We start from the raw sequence: 23208 nt of genomic DNA, 5'->3' as shown, positions 1-23208 counted from the left end.
CTGAAAAGAAACCAGAATACAGGTGGGCCTCAGTCTCGTTCTCTGCCACCCCCCCACCCCCACAGTTTGGGTCACCAAGTGTTTTTTTTCCTGCCAGCAAACAGTTGACTGGCAACAGCGTCTGATTGGCCAAAGTTCCGGGGGAGGGAAATGATTGGTTTGGAGAGGTTAGACAGGTTTCAGGTTGGGAGAGAGGGTGAAGGGGCTCTGAGGGGAAAAGGAGATACTCACTGAGGAGACTATCCATAGGGAGAGGACAGAGCCTCGCAGCTGGGATAGGAAGACCAGGCTGAGGGTCTGGGGAAGGTATCCAGACAGGAGTGTTCTGGGAGGGCTGAATCTGAGCCAGGAGAACAGATCCGGTGTCTTCCTGGGTGTCAGTCTAGCCAGGAACAGAGAATTCTTCTAGGTACTTAAGACTCCCAACCCAGTAACAAGGGGAGAGGGGATCCCCTGGGTCTGTAATACCATTTAGAATACCTCAGGTGTGGGATTGTTAAGAGAGGGGATAACTGAGGAAAAATGCCCCTTGCTCATGAACCAAAGGATTAAGCTGTGAAGGAAGCAGTATAGTGTTGAAAGTATTGTATTATCTAAGTGACAGACACTGATTTGAACATTTTACCATCTCTTCTGGAAACCTGAATATCTGTCTACCTGAAGTGTGCTGACTGATGTTTAGTTACTGAAGTTTAAGAAGAGTTGTACCTATAATATTGTGTTTAAGCCTGAGACATATTATAGTTAAAGTAACTAAGTTTAATTCTCCCTGAAAGAACTTGTTTCCTGACCCACTTTGTGTCAAAAACTCCCTTTGTTTTGTAAAACTTTTCGTATTTGTTTGATCAACTCCTGCCTTAGACTCTAAATCATTAAGTTTTCCCTCACACAAGTCCCCCACTAGATAATATGGGGTAAATTGTAGGAAATCGTGTAATTGGTGTACCGTGAAGTGGTCACACTAAATTTAATTGAGAGCTGGCCCAATGGTGCCAGGATGAGAAAGTGCCATTGTGCCGTCTCACCCTCACCCCTCTTCAGGTCTCCCATGCAGATCTGCTGAATAGGTGGGGTTATTGGCCACTTGTCAAATGACTGATTTGACAGGGCAATTTGCATCTCTGTCAGGATGCTGATGTCTGCTGTCCGCTGTCTACTATCTCTGCATTGTTGTTGTTTTATATCTGCCGCTGTTACCAAAATTTGTGGAGACTTGGAGGAGCAGAACAATTTGCTTGGGAAAACTGGATGAGGCCGCCACACCGAGAGTTAGTCATCACTGGGAGAAATGACGCAGTTGACAATTCTTGTTGTTAGTCCAGTCTTCAGCGTGTTGTGAAGTTGATGCTTTGAATCCTAAACTTGGATTTTCCACTGGCAGAGACCTCATTATGGGAATTGCATTCTGTTTCTGGTATCCACGCCAGTGCAAAACACACACGAACACTTGCTCCGGGAAGGCTTTGTCAACAGCCTATTACACACTGGCACAATGCCAATCTGCAAGTGAGTTGTGGTGGATGCCAAATCATGCAAGGAACTTAAAAACTGTTTCAAAGAATTCAAGAGCAACACAGAGTCACTACTGCAGCTTCCTCCTATGTTTGGAACCCTCCAGTATATTGGACGTCCCTAAGTTTTATGCACAATAATAAATGTGTGATTTCACTTAACTCCCATTGTCTTAAAGCATCTATTCACACTAAGGTAACCCAACACTATTATCTTGCCATTGCAGAGAAATGGTGGCTTGCTTGAGTTAATGGTTGAACTCAATAATGAATAAAGGACTTCAGCTCATTCTCTTGACCACTAGATTACACTAGCATAAGAGATTTCCTCCTCACCTCTATAAAATCACAAGATTTCACTCCCTTTATATTGCTATCCTCCATGTTTTATCAGCTGGCAACTTTGTTTTGATCCTCTCCAGCTTGCAAGACTTGGCATAAAACGCAGTAAATCTCTCCTACTAGGATCAAATCTACAGATAGCAATTCTTATCTTCTGAGTGACCTGGCTTATGTGGGATGGGGGGATGACAACATATTCTGCTCTTCATTGGGTGGGTGGGTGTGTTTTAAGATATATGAATACTTACTTGGTTCTGTTACATTATGCTATATGACAGAGACCTGTATATGCTAAATGATATCACAGTGTACCACTGTGTAAAATAAGAAGTTTGTGTTTACTTCAATACGTGCTCTAGAAACAATACTGTCTTCACTCATGCAGGCCCAGTTTTTTTTTTAAAAAAAATTCATTTTCTCATTTTACAAACATAACGATACAAATTTACACATCCAATTTAAGATACCAAATATTATTATAGACCCCGCTCCTCTTTCTGCAGTTGCTTGTCATATATTTTACCACCACATATCCAATTTAAATCTATTTATTATTCGTCTTTTATACTCAATTTTAATTATTTTATTGCTCATTTGCAATTCAATCCTGCTAGCGTTTGAAGCTGTTTATGATAGTTCTTCAGATAATCCTTAAATCTTCCCCATTCTAAGTTAAAAAGTCTCTCTTCTTGATTTCTTATTCTTCCAGTAAGTTTCTCCATTTCTGCATACCATGCAGGTCCAGTTTCCAAGGTGATTTCCAAAGGAACTAGCATGCCTACAACACAGCTGAAAGTGGACATTTCCAGCCTGCCTCAGTGATAGACTGATTGTGCCATAATTACATGGCCAAAAATCACAGCAGTTGGGGGAGATTGTTGTGAGGCCTCTTTCACTCTGTATAGTGCCATCCATTATGCTTGTCAAAATTCATTTTGCTGCTGTAGTGAGGGCATTTCCCTTTCCCATACCGTACATAGCATGCAAGTATAAATATATGCACATTTATTCTATTATTGAAGAACAAAAAGAAACAGGTGCATTGTCAGGGAGATTGTGCCCAGGTGGTGAAATAATGGTTGCTGATATGCTTTAAAAAAATAAATAAATAAACCAAAAAAATAAACCTAACACCTTCCTTCATTAGACAATAAACAATACACTCTGTTCTTATGGAATAGCCAGAGAATTTTATGTAACTAACTGAACTGACAATAAAACCACATTATGTGCAAACACAGAGCATTAGTGGAGGGGAAATGTTCCTCTTAAGCAGAATATACTTCAGTGTTAGCCACCACAGACAAGCTAAACTTCTCATAATATTAATGATACTGATAAGATTTAAATTCTTAGGCCAAACTGGACAGCGGACATTCATCCAGTAAAACATTTGTGGCCAAAGTAGGTAATGACTACTAGTACTAGAACTAGGGCTGCATTTTATTTAGTACAGATCTCAGCAGCGGCAAACACTATGCAGAAGCAATTATAACTCCACCCATATTTGCTAGTGATTCCTCATCCAGCCAGGGGTATACACTGCCTCAGTGGAATTGCAATCCCTAGCTGGATTGGGGCATTAGAAAAATTACAACTAACTTCAAAAGCATGTTGAAGCATGTGTGAGAGAAGGAGGGAAAACCTGTTTTCATCTTTTGATTTCCAGTTAGTACCATTTTCTCCTGAGTTCCAGAGAGTTCCAGAAAGACATCTACTTCTGCTTCATTGACTATGCAAAAGCCTTTGACTGTGTTGACCACAGCAAACTATGGCAAGTTCTTAAAGAAATGGGAGTGCCTGATCACCTCATCTGTCTCCTGCGAAATCTCTATGTGGGACAAGAAGCTACAGTTAGAACTGGATATGGAACAACTGATTGGTTCCAAATTGGGAAAGGAGTACGGCAAGGCTGTATATTGTCTCCCTGCTTATTTAACTTATATGCAGAATTCATCATGCGAAAGGCTGGGCTGGATGAATCCCAAGCCGGAATTAAGATTGCCGGAAGAAATATCAACAACCTCAGATATGCAGATGACACAACCTTGATGGCAGAAAGTGAAAAGGAATTAAAGAACCTTTTAATGAGGGTGAAAGAGGAGAGCGCAAAATATGGTCTGAAGCTCAACATCAAAAAAACGAAGATCATGGCCACTGGGCCCATCACCTCCTGGCAAATAGATGGGGAAGAAATGGAGGCAGTGAGAGATTTTACTTTCTTGGGCTCCATGATCAGTGCAGATGGTGACAGCAGTCACGAAATTAAAAGACGCCTGCTCCTTGGGAGAAAGGCGATGGCAAACCTAGACAACATCTTAAAAAGCAGAGACATCACCTTGCCAACAAAGGTCCGTATAGTAAAAGCCATGGTTTTCCCAGTAGTGATGTATGGAAGTGAGAGCTGGACCATAAAGAAGGCTGATCGCCGAAGAATTGATGCTTTTGAATTATGGTGCTGGAGGAGACTCTTGAGAGTCCCATGGACTGCAATAAGATCAAACCTCTCCATTCTGAAGGAAATCAGCCCTGAGCGCTCACTGGAAGGACAGATCGTGAAGCTGAGGCTCCAATACTTTGGCCACCTCATGAGAAGAGAAGACTCCCTGGAAAAGACCCTGATGTTGGGAAAGATGGAGGGCACAAGGAGAAGGGGACGACAGAGAATGAGATGGTTGGATGGTGTTCTTGAAGCTACTAGCATGAATTTGATCAAACTGTGGGAGGCAGTGGAGGACAGAAGTGCCTGGCGTGCTCTGGTCCATGGGGTCACGAAGAGTCGGACACGACTAAACGACTAAACAACAACAACAACCATTTTCTCCTATGTTTTATTTACTATTCAGCATACATCATGGACAGAAATACATGTTACATCAGGGTTAGGAAATCTGTGGTCCTCCATGTTGTTGGGCTCCAAACTGGCCATGCTGGTGGGAGTTGGAATCAAGCATCATCTGGAGGGAAGCGAGTTCCACATCCCTGCATTATACACCCCTTCAATGGCCACTTCTATTCAGGAAAAATGAACATCAGAAGGGAGCAGTTTAGAGTTGGGGAGAGTCAACCTTTCATCCCCTTGCTCTTTTCCATCTGCAGCTGTGCTATCCAAGGCACTTCCAGTTACGCCTTCCTGAAGCTACTTGTTCCTAACAGAAGCTGCCATCAGGGTTTTGTTGCATGTGTTTCTGTGTAACATGTCACTTGCGCTATTTGAGTGCGTTTTGGAGGAACCCTACAGCCATCTCTGGTTTAAAAAATCCTACCACGCCGTAAACAGTTAAGGTTAGCATCATGTGTAAAAAGTGTTCAACATAGAGTGAATTAGCATCTGGGAAAGTTGAGAGTCATGTTTATCAATGAGACTGGAAAATAAGCCTCCCTGCACTGATACTGGGACGAGAATGACTCTGCTTAGTCTTAGCTCACTCTTAATGTTAATTCATCTCCAACTTCTCCACTGACACAGATCACAGGTCTGCTAATTAGTTCCCAGTATTTTGTAATGCTGGTGTTTATTCCTTGAGAACTGAACAGAAGCTACCAAACTGTCCTTGAGAGCTATAAGAAGATAACAGCTTTCAAATACCATGGCCATACCCTGGATTTCATCACTGGGTCTGCCTGCTATTAAGAAAAACTATTAGAAAACTTCAGCACAAATGATAAAAAATAAAGATGAATGGCTGACATTTATCCTTAGAGTCTTTCTAAACAGCCTATGCTTCATTAGCTGATAACCATGCTTTTTGATGGTCAACTTGAGCCAAGGAACATTAATTAAATTGCTTTTTGCTTGAGAAAAGTTCATAGGTTATGGCTGTGCAGTGCTTTTCTTTTTTACCATTCTCTTAATCCTAAATTGCCCGATAATCACTGAACGCCAAGCCTTTAGTTTACACTGACCAGACCTGTGCTAAAGACAATCCCAGCTACTATAAAAATGTTAAAAGGAGGATAGTGCTAAGATGTGCAGTTGCCACCCCAAAAAAGGAACCATGAATTTAGTTCTATTTTCCCCACCCATTGCAAAATACCTGCTCACCTGGGGCTCCAGAGGGGGTGACCATTTGATGCCACCCTCCTCCAGAAGTGACAGACACATTGTTTTGAGCAGGCCTTGCCCACATGCCTACTGGGGCATGGGCACAGGGGCTGTGTCCTGCCCACACCTGGGGTATTTAGGAAGGTGACCTGGAACAGACCACCCTCTTGGCTGATTAACACAGAATTTGTCTCCTTCCCACCCAGACTGTTAGGGACCAGCTTGGTGGGGGAGTGGGCAAGTTGGCGTAAGGACCTTGCTTTGGTTAATTGGTCAGGGAGAGATTTTCTCCTGCAAGCAAATAGCCCACCTCATAGCAACCATCACAACTTTGGTGGATACGGCATTGGGCTGAATCCTTAGTCATGTGGGTACCCTGTTAAAGGGCTCCGGGGGGGGGGCCTGCATGGGGTCATGGCACCCTCTGCAATTGATAGCAACTGCATTAAGACTGCTGGGAATGTTGACTTTGGAGTCCTGGCTGCAGCTAGTCTTCCATGTTCAACACTAAATTACACCAGTATTACTGAGGAAATCTACATAGAACAATCCTTAATGCTTTTCAATTAGACATTGCTGTTACAGTTTGGTACTTTGTGCTCACATTCGTTTGTCATTGGCAATGATAATGACTCCTAAGCAGAGAGAGACATGCCATTATACCTTTGAATGTTAAAGCCTCACGCTTTAATAAATGACTTTGCATACTATGGTTGCAAAAATGATTTCAATTACTTGAAAATTGCCCAAGCAAATTGTGCTTGATATTCTAGATGAATTTACTACAGAAAGTCCCATAACTACATTATGGGGAAAATATCCATTTTTAGTAGTAAATTTCCAGTAGCAATTACATGTTGTGGAAAAATTAATGCCTCATATTTGAAATATTGGCAATATTTAGTCACCAAAGACAACTGCACTTATATTGTTTAAAGCAACATCAGACCCCCTGCAGTGAGCCTACAATGAGGGGACCTGGTCTATGACATGTCATGTGCTTATGTACATTGTAAATCTTCTTAGCTTTGCAGGCTGCAGATGCTAGCTGTTGTGTTCAGATGCAGCTTTAAACCATTGTTTAGTATTATGAGAATGAATTGCAGCAATCCCTGGCCTTCTGAACTTTCCTCTCCCCTGTCCTCTTCTAAAGCAGCCACCAAGGAAGAGACTGGAAGTTTTTGCTTCAATTTTGCACTAACCACAGTTATACCATGTTGTCCAAATTCTAAACTGTAGTTAATCTAACTGTGGCTTGTTGGAATAAACCAGCCTCAGAACCTATTTTGTGTTACATGTATACTGTACATTGCCATAATGTTATAGTAAGTCACTTTGGGGGGACCCAAAATGCAGTATTGTATGTAATTGTTATTACACATTTTTAAAAAAAATGTCTGAAGGATGTATTGATGTTATATATGTTTATATAACATAAAAAATCACTATAGGTATTTTTTACAACAATAAAACTAAAAGCAAAACTAAAAACCTTGTTAACCAGGAGAGACCTTGGAAAACATATTAGGTGTTCCAGCCCCCCATCATAATTTCCTAAGAAAGCTCATAAATACTAAGAACAATTTACCCTTAACTGATAGGATCTTCCCCAATATCTCCAGTTTCTAAACTGTGTTCTGGGGAATCTAGACATTTCTAAGAAGCTTTCTATGAGTTTCTCATTGAGATGTTTACTAATAAGCAGATAGGTTTCTCTGAAAGAAATCTTGGACATCACAGCTGTTCCTCCCTACAACGCGCAGCCATGAGGTGTGTTCTAAGGACACACTCACAGGTTGTATGGGACAATGATAAGTCCCAGCTGGTCCGGCTAGTGCTACAAATGAAGTGGGCTTATGCTATGCCCTATGCTTTGAATTCTCTATGACACTATAAGGATCCAGCCCCATAGAAACTGTTGAGAGAATGAATAAATAAAAAGAACAGTTGCTTTCCTCAGCTGACAAGCTGATTCAGAAAGTGTTCTCTGAAGGTAGGGCAGCAGTCTGCAAGCTTTGTATCTGAATTTATGCATCCCAGATCCACTGCAGGGTTCCTAGGCCTCCGCTGTGGCATGCAAATTATATATAATGAAAGCAAAAGGTGCCAAATTGGTGTCAAGCATAGGACATCCATCTCTGTTTATTTTAAAATGTACGTATCATGCAAGACCATCTCACAACAAGAGGTGCAGACTCTGATACCTTCTGAACGTTTAAAATTGCTTTTAAGGTTGAATTTATGGAATAGGTATACTATTGTTCTATTTATTTGTTTTTATCATATTTTCATTTTACAACTGCATGAACCACTTTGGATGACGGTGGTTGTTTTGAAATAAAAAAGTGGTATACAGTACAAATTCTTTTAAATTAAAAAAATGCATAAAAATCAGCAAGGGTAATTTTTCCATGAAAACATGTGGTTGTTTTCTGCATCTCATACTGTATATATTTCAGTGGGAGAGTGTGGGAGTGCTAAGCACATGCTTAACTTCCTTGTTGAAATACAGTTTAACTGCTTAGCTGAATTATACTATTTTTGTGTGCCAGGGAAGTTAATATAGAATGGTAGGAAATGTCTGTAACACTGGCTTGCAAACCTGCAATGAACCCATGATGCGCAAGAGCCACAGTCTAGTCAGATCTTGGGCAGGGAAAGGGGAAAACCAAGTATTCATTTCCAATTTGCTCATGTCACTGTAACTTTCCAATAATAGAGTCCTCGTGTTGCTAACATGTTTTTTTGAGGATTTCAGATACTCTCTTCCAGATATGTAATTTACGTGTCTGTGTCTCAGATTGTTTCTGGTGGAGGACAACTGTGCCTACAGATATATCTGTGCAAACAATATGTAATTCAAATAGAGAGGCTTAAAACATTTATAGAAACATCCAGCAAGATTACATGGTCTGTTTAAATACTTTTGACTGTGGCAGAAAAGTGACATGCTGTCTGAACACACCACATTTTCGTGGTAAACCACTGAGTTAGAATGTCTCTTCAGTTTGTTAAAAATAGCAAGGTGAATATCCCATTGGAGAATTATGTAAAGACTGATGTACTGCTCTTAATATCTCACATATCAGACATGGTCGAGCTCAGATATGCCTGAACGTCGTATCTTCTCTATTGAGCTGGCAGTGATAGGTTGGAATCCAGGAGAACTCCCAGATTACAAACTCTTCCTTCAGGGGTAGCACAACCTCGCACAGAACAGGTTGTGCACCTAATTCCTGAGCCGCCCTGGGTGGGAAGAAAGGGGGAGCAGAAAAATTATTTGTGCATCCTTGTCTAATCTTGCACCTTTCTAAAATTTATTTATTGGTGGGTGTGTTTTCTTTTTGTAAATCTACTGAAAGATAATATATACTCTCCCTTCTTCTGATAGAAAATGCTTTGGGGGGGAATAGGGGGTTGTGGGGGATCCCTTGTGGGAGAATGAGATTTGTCCCTGTTTTCATCTGAGGAACGTTGGAGGGTATGTTACAGCGTTACATAACAGATTGCCGAAGTCATGTTCGTATCAATAAACATTTTAAGAACATTTGCAGCCATTTGAAAAACATCATACATAGAGAGAAAATTGCATATTTCTGTATTCATTCAGAACAATGGCGAATTAACCAGCTGGTTTAAGAATCTGCTGCAAGAAGCGGGGAGGGGAAGCCACGACTTGGCACTGACCCTCCTCAAGAAGTGTAGAGCCGGGCATTCCAGACAACAAGCACACATTGATTGCAGCCAGAACGAGTGACTGTGCTTGCAAGTTTTAAAATATTTTATTTCAATGCCCAAAAGCCATTTGGACTCAAAACACGGGCCCCGTCTCTGTGGCTGCTGCATGTATCCAATCATCATTAAGGATAACACCCTTTTCTTTGATCATATGATGCCAGAGTGAAACCCATGCTGAAGTTTCTTCCCTTTGTGCAGCTACAGTTCTAAATCTCCTGTCATACATAGTAGCAGGAGGTTGGTTTTATTAGTAGCCTTTGGGTAGTTGGAAGATGTTCAGAGTGTTTCTGTGTAGGATCCAGTCATGTTTTTCATAAAAAGAGAATGGAGTTAGATCAGTTCCTACTAGCAGTATCTAATAATAAATTCCTTTTAAAGAAACTGTTCTTTATCACATGCTCATTTGAATAATATTTCTTTTAAAAAACTGAATTTTGTTTTATCTCTTCTTCTCCCTTGAGACACGTACATGTTGCTTTGTATGTGCTACCATTAGCACACTAAAATGTAACCCTGAAATATATTTCCGAGTAAAAACTAAAAACATAAACCCTGACGGCCTTCAATGAAGCACTCATTCATCTCCAAAAATACCCATAGCACATCCATGGATGTATCATGGATTGTTTTTGAATGCTTCGCCGTTTAGAGGTGAAAGATCGCCCTTCTCTGCAGGCGAGTCCAGGGAATAGTGCCAGAATGGAAACCTAACAGGAACCAGGCAAACTTATACCACCCAGTGGCGTAGCGTGGGTTGTCAGCACCCGGGGCAAGGCAAGTAATTTGCGCCCCCTAACCCATGGATTTGCGCCCCCTAACCCTAACCCCCAGATGTTGCGCCCAGTGCGGCCGGCCCCCCCCTGCACCCCCCACGCTACGCCACTGATACCACCAACTTAGGTGGGATGTGTCAGAAAGAGAGAGGTGTCTGATGAGTCTGGGGAAATCTTGGGCAGAATCTAGCAGGTAAGCCATGGACTCTTGTGAGTTCAGAAGCAAAATAGCTTTGTTTGGCTGGCTCTCAAGCTTACTACTTCTTAGTACCATGTGCTTGTTGGCAGATCAGTGCAGCAAAGGTAGTGTGATTGATATTAGGAGCCTTACCGTAGAAGCAAAAAATAAGATGCAACAGATAATGCAGCTTTGTACAAGAGAATTTAAGTGAATTATGTCGCAAATGTAAACTGATAATTTCCTAGATCCCTTTGAATGTTTATTGTCATAAGATGTTTGTTATAATGAAAATCAATTAAAAATTATAAAAAAGGGGGGAAAAGGAAAAAAAATGTTATAGGCCAGTCTTACGAACTACCAGGACAACTTTAAACCAAATAGCGCCCCAGCAAGCAGTGCATGTGACACCCCGTCTTCATTGCTTCAACTTCGAATACCTGTTTTATTGCACTTCTTGTGCAGTTCACCACTTTGATATATAGTACGCATGCACAGTTTATCTCTGTCATATAGGATGCTGTAAATTTTCCTGTGAATTAAAAGCTCCCTGCTGATGTTAAAGCAATGCCGGTTGTGCAAGTCTGTGGTGCCAGCTTTAGAAGTGAAGATGAACTATTTGTGTTATTTATTTCAGCTGTTGAGCAGTTATAACAACTCTCCCCCTTAGGGAAGCCCTCAGTTGCTGCTATGTATATATATGCATGCATACCGCTAGATACAGACCTACCCCCCCCCATACACCCACCGTGTATACAAGCACACCTGTAGGAACACACTGTATGTTTCCTTCCCTCCCTCCCTCCCTTTCACACACATCAGTGCACACTCACAGACACTCACACATGCTCATTCATGCACAAGCACTTGAGGAACTGCAGAAATGCACACACAAAAGCAGCATTTCCGTCCCTCCCCACTCCAGTGCTGGAGTAACAGTGGGTGGAAATGCTGTCTATTAGTCTTAAAGAATAGATAGCGTTTATCTCCAGCCTTAGCACTGTGGTGTTTAGGGTTAAAGGTTAAGGTCAGAGAGAAAAGATCCCTCTGTTCTTCAGAAATTTATTGGATGCTTGCTGCACGTTAGCTACCCCTGGCTTGTATCAGTCAGCTAGATAACACACACGAAAAACCCCACACTGTTTGGGTGTTGTTCTGTGACATAATATCTAGGAATTTTCATAATTTGCTGCTGATAACAGGGTGAATTTAGCTTTAATCAACCCTGACTGTCAAAAAACAACTCAATAAGTAAGCATTATGCAGTTATTGTTTCTGTAATAAAATTCTTGTTCCCACCAGTAACAAAATTCTTGTTCCCACTAATAATTTAACAGATGATTAGGTCTGTCTAAATGCCACTCTTTAAAAAATGTTGACAAACAATTGTATTCTTATTAATTTATCTACATCTTGTGAATAATTAAACTATATCATTTCTGTTCTTTTTTTTAAAAAAACCGAACAAACTAAAATGAACAACACTTGACTAGATTTTTTTCCATTAATTTACTAATTGGAGGTCAAATTTTGGCTATTTCCTACCCAAGGCCTTAATCTAATCTAAAAAAGAAAAGAAAGTGCTTTCTAAATTTCACCCGAGCCTTATCAACATGAGTGTTTATGGAATTTTCTAAACAAATTAGTTAGCAGAAACTTACACATGTCAAAGAACAACATCCCCAGTGCCTCAACATGTTAAACAAAGATAAAATAGGGTAAACCTTTCCTTATGATACCACATAGAGGGCCAACTGACTTCTGCAAATAGTTGAAACTGTTAGCAGTGTAAGTGAATGGTAACTTTAATGTCAACAAAAGAGAGAATGCTCCTAGCAAGTTACACATAGAGGCACTAGCTCTCATGTTCAGGGAATGATCTGCTTATTTGCGGGTTAGCTGGGTCATGATCTTGGCTGAACCATGGCTATTTTGTTCTGACAGATGATTCAGAGGAGGAGGAGGAAGAGTGTGAGGCTGCAGGGTCCAGGGTGCAGTGCACTCCCCTAGCCAGGATAATAATAATAATTTATTATTTATACCCCGCCCATCTGGCTGGGTTTCCCCAGCCACTCTGGGCGGCTTCCAAAAGAATATTAAAATACTGTGATACATCAAACATTAAAAGCTTCCCTAAACAGGGCTGCCTTCAGATGTCTTCTAAAAGTCTGGTAGCTGTTGTTCTCTTTGACATCTGGTGGGAGGGCGTTCCACAGGGAGGGCACCACTACCGAGAAGGCCTTCTGCCTGGTTCCCTGTAACTTGGCTTCTCACAGTGAGGGAACCACCAGAAGGCCCTTGGCACTGGATCTCAGTGTCTGGGCAGAATGATGGGGATGGAGACGCTCCTTCAGGTATACTGGACCAAGGCCAGGAGCACATACTCTCCAAAATTTCTCTGATGAAAATAGAGCTATCCCATTCCATAATGGTAATTTTCCTATTTATACCTCACACATCTTACTGGGTTGCCCCAGCCACGCTGGACAGCTTCCAACATATATAAAAACATAATTAAACATTAAGCATTTTTTTTAAAAAAAAAACCAAACCCTTCCCTATATAGGATTGCCTTCAGACGGCTCAGGGGTCGGATAAGGCCATACCTTCCAACATTTCTCCAGTGAAAATAGGGACATCCTAAGAAAAAGGCCATTCCATGATCAAACCAGAGACCGTGATGACTTCTCTAAATCAGGGACGCCCCTGGAAAATAGGGATACGTGGAGAGTCTGGGAGCAGCAAATGAAGCCTGGATGGAAATACAGGCTTACGCTCCAGGCAAAGACTTGCGGCAAAGTCCTGTTCATAAAAAGAGATGGTGGTGGAGAGAAGAACAAGAAATGGCAGGAGCTTGCGGGGAGGCTGTCTGTGAGAGTCAAAGGAGAGACTGAGCAGGAGTTATCATTTGAGTTATCTGAACAAGCTTAAAAGATTGTGAGTGTTTCTCAGTCCTATTCCCTCTAGTTGTTAGGGTTTGGTCGGAAAGACTGTTCTGCTGGAGAGTGCCTGGTGAATACTCGCCACACCCCAAAGAGAGATGGTTAGTAAAGAATATTTCTGCCCAAGAATAAAATCTGGAGGTCTCTTCCATTTTGGTTATTACCAGGTTTTGTCCAACAACCACAGTAGTTGCTTCAGCTTTCCATCAAACCTGGCAATATAGTACTTAACATGTCTGTGGATCAAAATTGGATGAAAAATTGCCATTGCTCTTTGCCAAAGCCATTTGCTGCACATTTTATGGGCCTCAAGATGCCATTTGTAGCATGTGATAACACAGCCAACTGAAGCATCTGCCTGGAAAGAGATTACTTTAATTATGGGCTCAATGTCTTGTTTTTCTGCAAGTGATCCCTAGAGAGCAGCTTATTGCTAGATGAGAGGTGCTATCGTGCACATTAAAACCTGCAAGCTCAAATCCAGAGGTTGCAAAATTGAGGGAAGTACTTTTTAAAACCTCCATGCTTGCAATCTGGTTGCTTTACACCCTCACAAAACCCCACACCACCTCAAGAAAACACTTTAAATGAAAAATAATAGTGGTGCTCCTGTCCTAACTAGTTTAGTTTGTGATGATCAAATGAAACTGACAGAAGACCAAAGGCTTACACTTGTGTTTCATACATACACTGAGGGCATGTTTATATAAGTGGCAGATAATGGCAAGCTGTGTTCAGTTTGGCTTGGGATTTGTACAAGTCAGGTTGTGTTATCTGTTGAGCCTGAACTAATAAATGCAGCCTTCACAGAGGTCTTGATAGCTTAAATGGTTTATTAATATGGGTGTGTGTGTAGTCTTTGCAGGGCTCTTAATATAGGTGTGCTGCAGGCTTCTCCTATGCTTGGTGGGGAATCCTTTTCCAACTTGAAAGCTATTTTCTCTTCTGGGCAACCTTAGCAGGGATGAAATACCAGTGGTGGGTGTGGCCAGAGACAAAAGTAGGAGGAGCAACAACTGAAAATTTCACCTCTGTGCTGCAGACTGTTTTCTCCATCCACCCAGGCAAGGAATAGGCTTTATCAGAGTTTGAGGACACATTCCAGCCAGGCAGAAACACTCGAGGCCCAGGAAGGTGCTCCGGGACTGGGGAGAATCACAAGTTCTAAATAGAGATGCTTGAAGGGTTGCATTTTGCTCCCAGGCCTGATGCTCCCTAGCCCTGTCCCAGGGGAGGCATAGTTGTGGTTAATAGGGCAAAGCACTGGGGTTTGCACAGCACACAGGTAGCTTATAAAGTCTCCTGGAGGGAAATCTCTGAAATACGGGCTGGTTGTGGCTTCATATAAACATGGATTCATTTTGCACTTGGCAAAGAACGTGGCATCCTAAAAACTTCAGTTTGAACATGATAAATGTAAAGCTGAATAATATAATATAATATAATATAATATAATATAATATAATATAATATAATATAATATAATATAATATAATATAATATAATATAATATAATATAATATAATAAACTATACCTTAATCTCTGAAGGCTGAAAAAAAAGCTATGTAATGTTAGGCAGAAACTGGAACATGATAGCCCAGGACTCTCAAACTCACTCTTCCTTGTCTTATTTCACTACTTCCCCCTTATTGCCAATTTGTTCTGATGTGCACATGGAACATCTGTTTATTCAAACTGTCCATTAATTTAAATGGAAGAGCAACTCTTCACCTATAAAGGAAGAGCTATGCATGGCTGCATGCTCCATTAAAATTAATAATAAGTTACTAGCAGGAAGGTGAAATCTATGGACACATCAGAATGCCTAAACCCATTTCCCCCAGCTGCCTAAAGTTCCTTAATCTGCACGATCTATTGCAACTTTAGAATTTGTATGAAATTGGTGTAGGGTGAAGAGAAGCTTTTTTGTGTGTGATGAGTCTCTTAAAAATATTTTGTAAAGATATTTTATCTGAGTATCTTGCATGCATCAGCCTGAGATCTATGAGCTCTGCAAGGAAAACACCCCAAATATGTATTATTACTCCACAGAAAACTGTCCAAGAAGGTTTGTGCAGCCATTTCATTTCATGTAATTCAAAATACATACTACAAGACTTCAAAACTACATGGTAATGCTATTGAGTTTTTTGTTTAAATGTTTGAAAACATTCATAGCTATCTATCAGTGTAGTTGAGTTAAGGAGGACATAAGTCCAAGCTGTTCTTGTCTGCTCTTTGTAACGTGTAAAACTCTTCATCCTTCCACATTGGTTTTCTGTAATCATGATAAATTGATCATAATGAATTCATTTACTATTAATGTGACTGTCAGGTTTGCGTCCAAGATGTTCTGTATAAAATGGCATTGATTTAACATTATTTAATGAATAGCACTTGTTTTAATCTGTCCTTGTTAATTTAAGAAGCAAGGAAGGTTGTCAGCAGCTGTGAATGCAAAAAGGTGTTTATCACAGCCTTGCAGATAAGTACAAATAATTTAGTGCTTCACAATAGGGATGTCATTATAAAAAAAACACAACTTAGATTTGCTGGAGCGGCAGTAGCAAGCCCTGAACTAATAAATGCAGCCTTCACAGAGGTCTTGATAGCTTAAATGGTTTATTAATATGGGTGTGTGTGTAGTCTTTGCAGGGCTCTTAATATAGGTGTGCTGCAGGCTTCTCCTATGCTTGGTGGGGAATCCTTTTCCAACTTGAAAGCTATTTTCTCTTCTGGGCAACCTTAGCAGGGATGAAATACCAGTGGTGGGTGTGGCCAGAGACAAAAGTAGGAGGAGCAACAACTGAAAATTTCACCTCTGTGCTGCAGACTGTTTTCTCCATCCACCCAGGCAAGGAATAGGCTTTATCAGAGTTTGAGGACACATTCCAGCCAGGCAGAAACACTCGAGGCCCAGGAAGGTGCTCCGGGACTGGGGAGAATCACAAGTTCTAAATAGAGATGCTTGAAGGGTTGCATTTTGCTCCCAGGCCTGATGCTCCCTAGCCCTGTCCCAGGGGAGGCATAGTTGTGGTTAATAGGGCAAAGCACTGGGGTTTGCACAGCACACAGGTAGCTTATAAAGTCTCCTGGAGGGAAATCTCTGAAATACGGGCTGGTTGTGGCTTCATATAAACATGGATTCATTTTGCACTTGGCAAAGAACGTGGCATCCTAAAAACTTCAGTTTGAACATGATAAATGTAAAGCTGAATAATATAATATAATATAATATAATATAATATAATATAATAAACTATACCTTAATCTCTGAAGGCTGAAAAAAAAGCTATGTAATGTTAGGCAGAAACTGGAACATGATAGCCCAGGACTCTCAAACTCACTCTTCCTTGTCTTATTTCACTACTTCCCCCTTATTGCCAATTTGTTCTGATGTGCACATGGAACATCTGTTTATTCAAACTGTCCATTAATTTAAATGGAAGAGCAACTCTTCACCTATAAAGGAAGAGCTATGCATGGCTGCATGCTCCATTAAAATTAATAATAAGTTACTAGCAGGAAGGTGAAATCTATGGACACATCAGAATGCCTAAACCCATTTCCCCCAGCTGCCTAAAGTTCCTTAATCTGCACGATCTATTGCAACTTTAGAATTTGTATGAAATTGGTGTAGGGTGAAGAGAAGCTTTTTTGTGTGTGATGAGTCTCTTAAAAATATTTTGTAAAGATATTTTATCTGAGTATCTTGCATGCATCAGCCTGAGATCTATGAGCTCTGCAAGGAAAACACCCCAAATATGTATTATTACTCCACAGAAAACTGTCCAAGAAGGTTTGTGCAGCCATTTCATTTCATGTAATTCAAAATACATACTACAAGACTTCAAAACTACATGGTAATGCTATTGAGTTTTTTGTTTAAATGTTTGAAAACATTCATAGCTATCTATCAGTGTAGTTGAGTTAAGGAGGACATAAGTCCAAGCTGTTCTTGTCTGCTCTTTGTAACGTGTAAAACTCTTCATCCTTCCACATTGGTTTTCTGTAATCATGATAAATTGATCATAATGAATTCATTTACTATTAATGTGACTGTCAGGTTTGCGTCCAAGATGTTCTGTATAAAATGGCATTGATTTAACATTATTTAATGAATAGCACTTGTTTTAATCTGTCCTTGTTAATTTAAGAAGCAAGGAAGGTTGTCAGCAGCTGTGAATGCAAAAAGGTGTTTATCACAGCCTTGCAGATAAGTACAAATAATTTAGTGCTTCACAATAGGGATGTCATTATTAAAAAAACACAACTTAGATTTGCTGGAGCGGCAGTAGCAAGCCCCTTGCCAAAATGCTTAGCCTTTGTTTCCTAACAAACTAGATATGATTCTCTCAAAACTAGGAACGATAATCAAGTAATAGCAAACCACCATAATCAACCACTCCTAGAACAACATCTTGACTCCCTATTTGTGGAATGCCTTCATCTTACAAATATAACCGAAGCTGATGTTATTGTTTCAGCGCCAGGTTAGAATCCAGGCATTTTAAGTTTGCAAAATTGGCAATTGTTTAACTTGCTTAGTTGTTTTTAGTTGCCTTTACTTGTTTTAGATAGTATGTTTTATAGTTGTTTATTTTATTATTTTAGTTGACATTGTTCTTTGTTGTTGTTTATTCATTTATATCCCACCATTTCCCCTGACAGGGACTCAAGGTGGCTTACAGATAAAATAGGAATAGCTACAAACATTAGAGGGGGGGTAGTATATAAAAACCACAGACATAATTGTGTGTTCAGACCCAGAAACCTCACACTTGACTCAATTTTTAGTTTTGGTTTTTGGCAGAATTTAGGCCACAACTTTATTGATTACAGAAAGTGACTGGTTGCATAGGCTCTGGTTCAACTAGCTCCCTGCCACGCAGGTAGCACTGACCCAGGGTTCCAGCATAGGTCAGCCAAGGGTGAACACCTGGATAAGCAGAAAGCTGGGAACAGGCTATCTCCGCCACCCAAATGTCCCCCTGGACTCAGGCATGGGCACAAACCATTGAGTCCCTGGATTCCTTTAACGGAATACACTTCACATAGGGATGGCGAGAGCGTTCTCCCATCCCTATAACCTGAACCAAAGCCTATTCACAACCTTACAAGTTGTGACGATTTGCTACGCGGCAGGCAAAACCCAAATGGCAACAGCCAATCAGCCAAGTGGGGAAATTCCTGCCGTGCCCCTGTCCCAATGACAGATGACACATGACGGCATAGCAAGGACAAATGCAAAGCCCTAAAAGTAGAAGAGAGGTGGGCGGGTGTTCCGAATGCATGCGCCGAAAGAGGAAGCTCTGGGTCACTTGCATGGGCATAAATAGGTCCCTCAAACAGTTTGGACTGCATCCCATTGGCCAGATTTCACCCACTATGAGGGACCTACCAATCGGGTGTTGTGGCTGACCAATCATACCCACCCACAACACAGGGTGTCGGTTTCCAGGTCTCACCGCAATACGTGCCCTCTTTAAGGGAGGACCCGATTTATTAAAAAAAACAACAGCCCTTTCATTAAATGCAGTCAGTTCCTGAAAGTCTGTTGGAATGAGAAAGTCTTCACCTGCCAGCAGAAAAACAACCAGGAGGGAGCCTGTCTAGCTTCAGATGATGATTGCAGGGTCTAGGTTGGTTCATATGAAGAGAGGCAACCATTGAGGTATTGTGGTCCTGAGCTATTTAAGGCTTTATAAGACAAAACCAGTACTTTGAATAGGACCCGGAAACAAGTTGGTGGCTAGTGCAGTCAGGCCAGGATCCGTGTGATATGCTCAAGTTGACTTGCCCCAGCAAGCAACCTGGCCACTGAATTCTGCACCAGCTGAAGCTTCTAAACCATCTTCAGAGGCAGCCCCACATATTGCAGTAATCTAACCTAGAAAAGAAGGCTGATCGCTGAAGAATTGATGCTTTTGAATTATGGTGCTGGAGGAGACTCTTGAGAGTCCCATGGACTGCAAGAAGATCAAACCTATCCATTCTGAAGGAAATCAGCCCTGAGTGCTCACTGGAAGGACAGATCCTGAAGCTGAGGCTCCAATACTTTGGCCACCTCATGAGAAGAGAAGACTCCCTGGAAAAGACCCTGATGTTGGGAAAGATGGAGGGCACAAGGAGAAGGGGACGACAGAGGACGAGATGGTTGGACAGTGTTCTCGAAGCTACCAGCATGACTTTGACCAAACTGCGGGAGGCAGTGGAAGACAGGAGTGGCTGGCGTGCTCTGGTCCAGGGGGTCACGAAGAGTCGGGCACGACTAAACGACTAAACAACAACAACACAACCTAGAGGTTACCAGAGCATAGACAACAGAAGTTATGCTATCCCTGCCCTGATAGGGCATGCAGCTGGGCCACCAGCCAAAGCTGATGGAAGGCACTCTGTGCCATTGAGGCCGTCTGAGCCTTAAGGGACCGCAGTGGATCAAGAATAACCCTCCAAGCTGCATATCCCACCTACAGATTGAAGTTGTGTTTTATACCCATCCTGCTCTGTAGATTCTTTCATAAACCCACATCAGGAAGAAATCTACCTTTGATCTTCTCCCTTCTTGGGATATGGAGAAAACACCTAAGAATAAAGTGTTTTCCTATGCACTGCATCTGGTAGCAGAATGACTCCTCAGATTATGCCGAAGATGTATAGAACAAAGATTCTCCCCCTCACTTAGAATATTATGCTTATATATGAGCAAACCATGAAACTGAAAAGTGCATGTTACCTTCTGGCAGAGTAGCTTTCAGGAGGACTGCAATGTTCTATGCACTACTTAGCTTATTAATGGTTTCTTCCTATGTTGTTGCCCAGGCATTGGCTTTTTATTTCTGCTGACCATAGCAGACTGACCTTTCTCTTACAATTATTGTCCATAGCCTCCTGGGGCTGGCAATGCTCAAAAGGTCACAGATATTTTTAGCTGAAACTTCCACTGTGCTTTAAATAGCAGAAACAATTAAATACTTGTAAATAGTCTTCCTTTGTTGTTTTAATACATTGAAGTGCATTTTAAGGAATCTCATCACAAAGGCAGCATACAGAGGACTCTAGATCAGTGGTTCCCAACCCTTTTATGGCCCCAGCTAAGCATCTTTGAAATCCTGATGTCCCTCCCCCCCCCCCGAGACATATAAGTCTTATTATTAAAAAAGTGAACTCCTATTCACGTGGAGGAAGCCTAAAAGGCCATTCACTGTTAATAACTCATTCTAGAATTGCCCCCCTTAAAAATAAAATTGCCCCCCTGCGGGGCATGTGCCCCAAGTTGGGAACCACGGCTCTAGACTATCCTTCCCAGAGACTATGGCATTCGGCTTTTAAGGCAGTTCCATACATCAGAAGCATTCGCTTCTATTTGCAACTTATTGTGAGCCTGGAACTGTGCTTAGTCTTAATTATGGTTTAGGGCAGTGGTAGTGGCAGGAGAGAATGGCAAGTGTGGCGGGGAGATTCAAGGACAATCAAAGAAACATGTAAACATTTCGGTGTAGTATTATAGTCTCGCCAGAGTGGTGCTTGCTCTAGTTATCTCTCGCTTGGACTACAGCAATGCGCTCTATGTGGGGCTACCTTTGAAGGTGACCCGGAAGCTACAGCTAATCCAGAATGCGGCAGCTAGACTGGTGACTGGGAGCGGCCGCCAAGACCACATAACACCGGTCTTGAAATTGGCTCCCAGTACGCTTCCGAGCACAATTCAAAGTGTTGGTGCTGATCTTTAAAGCCCTAAATGGCCTTGGCCCAGTATACCTGAAGGAGCGTCTCCACCCCCATCGTTCTGCCCGGACACTGAGGTCCAGTGCCGAGGGCCTTCTGGCAGTTCCCTCACTGCGAGAAGCCAAGTTACAGGGAACCAGGTAGAGGGCCTTCTCGGTAGTGGCACCCGCCCTGTGGAATGCCCTCCCACCAGATGTCAAAGAGAAAAACAATTACCAGACTTTTAGAAGACATCTGAAGGCAGCCCTGTTTAGGGAAGCTTTTAATGTTTAATAGACTATTGTATTTTAATATTTTGTTGGAAGCCGCCCAGAGTGGCTGGGGAAACCCAGCCAGATGGGCGGGGTATAAATAATAAATCATTATTATTATTATTATTATTATTATTATTATTATTATTATTGTGTCTTTTTTAAAAAAACCTGCAGATTATGGATAGATATCTTTTCAAAATGAGAGCAAGAGCATTAAGTGTGATACTGAGGACAATAACTTGTTGTTTTCCCCAATGTATTTCATATCAATTTTTTTTAAAAAAAAATGGCATGGGCCAAGCAAATTTATATTCTGAAAGTGTAGTCCAGAGTAAAAAGTTTGAGAACCACTGGTTTAGAGAAACAAGCTAGCACAGGAAAATACAGTTTGAAATTTGCTTGTTTCCCTAAAACAGGTGTGGGGAACCTTTAAATCTCCAGTTATTGCTTGATGACAGCTTCCATCTTCCTTGACAAGGGCAGTGCTTCACCTCCAGTGGCAGATCTCACCTCCTCCTGCCCCTGCTGTTGCACTGCTGCCAACCTTGCCATGACTTTGCCCATGCTCATGCGACTGCCACCACAGCCCCTTTGCCCTCACTGCTAATGCTAAGCGCCTGCTGCTGCCACAGTGTTGTTGAGGTAGCACAGGTGCGGCTGCTGCCAACGGTGCAGTTGCAGTGGTGGGGCCAGTGACACTGTGGTAGCAGGGAGGGGGCGTGGATCTGGGAGGGGGGTGCGTTGGCAGCACAGAGCGTTGGTGGGGTGTTTTGCCTACAGTGGCAAAATGTCCCAGGCTCCCCATGAACCATGACCAGTGGCGTAGCGTGGGGGGTGCAGGGGGGGCCGGCCGCACCGGGCGCAACGTCTGAGGGTTAGGGTTAGGGGGTGCAAATCCACGGGTTAGGGGGCGCAAATCCACGGGTTAGGGGGTGCAAATTACTTGCCTTGCCCCGGGTGCTAATAACCCACGCTACGCCACTGACCATGACCATTGACTGTGCTGGCTGGGGCTGCTAGAAAGTGGAATCTAACATAATCTGGAGGGCCACAGTTCCCCCACTCTTGTGCTAAATCATAGTTGAAACAAACCACAAGTTATCTGTGTTCGAACAACAACAGGTGAAAAGAGAAACGAAAGCTTCCAATCTGCTTTTGCACACTGGAGAAGGTAAGAGGTTGGAGGAGTTTGTAATGATAGCCTAACAAGCTCTTAACTTAATTAGCAAAGCAAGTGGCAATATCATAATGCCTTTTATGTTTCTGCATTCCTGCAAATTAACTCTTACTAAGAGAACTCTTGCCAAAGGCTGAAAGCAGTTTTAGCTACAATTGGGAAGTGTGCAAGAGAGAATCTTCAGCAGCTGAAAGTTGAAAGTTTGAAGTTGTGTATTGACAATAAGAGACCATATGGACAAGTTGTACCAGCCATATTGTCAAAACAATAATGCTAACAATAGCACTCTTCAGTGAATGTCTTGCTTTTATTCACTAAAAATGTAACAGGTATATGGAAAAACAATATAAACTGAAGGCTGTTTTTATGGTTTTGTATTTCAGAATGTTGAGTTTTACAATCAAAGTACAGGAATAGTTGAACCATACTGTATTCCAAATGCCTGTGTATAATGCAACAGCTACAATTTCTTCTTGTTTTTTAAAGCAATTCATTGTTTTGCATCAATGGCAGATTTTG

The 23208-nt window shown here is 41.7% G+C and overlaps 1 protein-coding gene across 3 annotated transcripts in view; it reads left to right on the top strand.

The window, feature by feature from the left end:
• Window positions 1–23208, top strand: part of RELN (reelin) — a 296722-nt gene that overhangs the window by 67421 nt on the left and 206093 nt on the right. The window lies entirely within an intron of this gene.

Source organism: Podarcis vaucheri (assembly GCF_965113315.1).
Source record: "Podarcis vaucheri genome assembly, chromosome: 10".
Taxonomy (NCBI): Eukaryota; Metazoa; Chordata; class Lepidosauria; order Squamata; family Lacertidae; genus Podarcis; species Podarcis vaucheri.
The sequence above is the reverse complement of the archived record's forward strand: the minus strand, read 5'-3'. Positions and strand labels throughout refer to the sequence as shown.